The sequence below is a fragment of the Gekko japonicus genome, unplaced genomic scaffold (genome assembly GCF_001447785.1).
Source record: "Gekko japonicus isolate JY-2015 unplaced genomic scaffold, Gekko_japonicus_V1.1 scaffold575, whole genome shotgun sequence".
NCBI lineage: Eukaryota > Metazoa > Chordata > Lepidosauria > Squamata > Gekkonidae > Gekko > Gekko japonicus.
In genome coordinates, this window is record NW_015174291.1 from 373,233 (window position 1) to 376,730 (window position 3,498).

Genomic DNA, 3,498 nt, shown 5'->3' on the forward strand with positions numbered 1-3,498 from the left:
TCGTGGAAATAAATACGAGCTCTAGAAAGAGGCTCAGAGAGTGCCTTGGGTACTCAGCAGCAATATGCTGTGGTGACCTCAGCAGGGTATAATGACACAAGAGTCCACCATTTTCTCCAGAGGAACTGATCTCTGCTACCTGAAGAGCAGTTGTAATTTTGAGTGATCTCCAGCCTTCACCTGGAAATTGGCAACAATTGTTACCCCAGGAGGAAATGGCTGGTCTGGAGGGTGGAGTCTGGCATTGTACCTGTCTGAGGTCCCACCCTCCTCACCCTCTCCAGGCTCCAGCCTTCAAATCTCCAGGAATCTCCTTCCCAGCCAAGCATCCACGTGCCATTATCTGCCCCTCTGATTTCAGCCTTGCATCTCCTCCCACCTCCTTCCCTGCTGGAAATCAGTTGTAATTCTGAGTGATTTTCTCCTGAGATTGGGAACAGTGGTTCCCCAGAAGGGAATGGCTGGTTGGGAGGGTGGAGTCTATGACATTGTACCTGTCTGAGGTCCCACCCCTCCTCAAACCTCACCCTCTCCACTGGTTCCATCCCTCAAATCTCCAGGAATTTCCCACCTGGAGTTGGCAATCCTATCTCCTTCCCAGCCCATCATCAACCGACCTTTATTTCCCCCTCTTCAACTTTCCATTTCCCACACACACACGCACACATACCTGCAGCCTTTCCCATGCTCTGAAGCCCTGACTGCCACAGAGTCCACCATTTTCTCCAGGGGAACCTATCTCTGCCATCTGGAGAGCAGTTGTAATTCTGAGTGATCTCCAGCCCTCACCTGGAGATTGGCAACAATGATTTCCCAGGAGGAAAAGTAGTCTTTCTCTGCAATGGGGACCAAAGCAGCTTACATCATTCGACTCTCCCCCTTTTGACTTGCACAACAACCCTGTGAGGTAGGTAAGGCTGAAAGTCTGCGACTGGTCCAAAATCACCCACTCAGCTTCTACAGCAAGAACCTGGATCTAGCAGACCCTGCTCTAAAGCACTGACTGTTATGCCTAGTGCAGCCAACCTCCAGGTGGAGCCTGAAGATCACCAGGTATTACAACTGAACTCGAGAGCAGACACACACCCCGGAGAAAATAAGGTGGGCTGTACGGCATTCTGTTCAGCTGAGGCCTCTCCCCTCCCCAAACCCTGGCTTCCATAGACTGTTCCAGAAAATCTCCAGGAATCTCCCTACCTGGAGCGGGCAACCCTAGACTCAGGACTGGCCCCAATTTGTTCCTCACAAAGGCCTGCAAAGGATCCCTTTCTTTGTCTGAACCAAGCTTGGTTGCCTACCGTGGCGAAACGGGCTCCAGGTTACCACTCAGCTGTTTGCCTCCCACCCTCATCCCGTGCCGTATCTCACTCCTTCAATTCGCTGCCACGACTCACTGAATCGTCACAGCCTTTTTAGAAGGACAGTTAAACACCTCTGGCCAAATTTCCATATTTGGAGATGGAATCCCCAATCTTTGGGGAATCCCTGGAAAGTTGGCAACCCAAGGGTCTGGCCTTTCCTTGCTTCCCTGGGCTACCCCCTCCCTTTGTTATTGTGCAGAGCAGGGAAAACTATGTGGTTGAAGGACAAAGATTATTAGCCCAAATGAAAGAATTTAACTATTTACACACATACACTAAATAAATAAGGCACAACTGTAGGAGTAAGGGCATAAATCAACAGGGGTTTAACATAATCATCTTTCGCTACACGCAACACTCTAGCTCTGGGCTCAGGATAGGATCTCTCCTTAGACTAGCTCTGCTTCAGCCTCTCTCTCTCTTGCCCAAGAGAGCAGGGAAACTTCCATTAATTCCCCAGTCCAGCTGACTGTGGAGTGGCTGAATTTCTGCTGCCTCCCAGGGTTCCCCCATGTCTCTGGCTTGTGTCCTAGCTGGAATCTATATTGATGCTGTCCTGCCCCAAGGTCCCTCTTTTCCCACACTTTTTGGTGCAGCTCAGAAGTGTAGGCCAGCAGATGAGGAAGGCCCCTCTCTGGAACTACAGCTCAATTAAGCCTTCTGGGGGAACATTTTAAACACACAGAGGGCAGCCATCTCACAGATACAGATAACTGCCATTTCGTTACACCTACCAAGAGCTACTGAGGGAAAAGGTTAGTATATTCATCTTTTATAATTGAGCTTAAGACCTTTGGTCATAGAAGCTAATAAATATTATAAGTAAGTTAGTCTCACACAGGGGGCAACTGTCTTCGTCAAGAGAGAAAGCCGTCTGCCAGAAATTCTGAGAGGGTCCAGAGGCTGAAGGAATGGGCGGGGAAGAGGTGCAAACTCAGCACCCGGCCAATAGCACGCAAGTACTCTTGAGTGGCAGCTGATGGGCCAATGGCTGAGGGAGGGCATTTTACAGCCAATGGGAGCACATGGAGTGTTGCCAGACTAAATTGCAATTATGCATAAGGAGAGATAACATTTGACAGTTCATTAATAAAGAAGATGGAACTCTGTCCTCACTTAGGTTACAATGTGATAGTTTAAGGTGGGGAAAGCAGGTCTGGGAAAGGAAACCAGGGATGAACTGCAAGTAGTACTGTGATGTAGGTGAGGCTGGGTGTGTGTGACTGGCCCAAGGTCACCTAGCAAGCTTTGATGGCAGAGTGGGGATTTGAACCTGGGTCTCCTAAATCCTACTTCAACACTCAAGCCACTATTCCACTGGTGGCCAGAGTAGACTAAATGTAGGGGGCCATATTTTTAAAAAGCACATCAGGGAGTTGGCTTGGCTACAACCTTTTCCTTCTGACATTACTAGATTTGTATTTTGTTTGGAATACAGCAGATGGGCAGCAGCACTAAAATGGCACCCTTTATAAGCAGTCTTCAGTGGTACAATCAACTCTACCGCCTCATGTTGAAAGACCTGAGTCAGATTGAGCTGACAAGAGAGGAGGTCCTAAAACTGATAGACAACTTAAAAACTGATAAATCACCAGGCCCAGATGGCATACATCCAAGAGATCTGAAAGAACTCAATTGTGAACTTGTGGATCTCCTGACAAAAATATGTACTCTCCTTAAAATCAGCCTCCATTCCTGAGGACTGGAAGGTAGCTAATGTCACTCCCATCTTTAAAAAGGGTTCCAGAGGAGATCCGGGAAATTACAGGCCAGTCAGTCTGACGTCGATACCGGGTAAATTGGTGGAAACCATTATTAAGGAAAGAATTAGTAGGCACATAGATGAACAAAACCTATTGAGGCAGACTCAACATGGGTTCTGTAAGGGAAGATCTTGTCTCACTAACCTGTTAATGTTCTTTGAGGGGGTGAACAAACATGTGGACAAGGGGGATCCAATAGATATTGTTTACCTTGACTTCCAGAAAGCTTTTGATAAAGTTCCTCATCAAAGGCTCCTAAGTAAGCTCAAAAATCATGGGATAAAAGGACAAGTCCTTTTATGGATCAGTACTTGGTCCACTGCTTTTTAACTTGTTCATTAATGATTTGGAGTTGGGAGTAAGCAGTGAAGTGG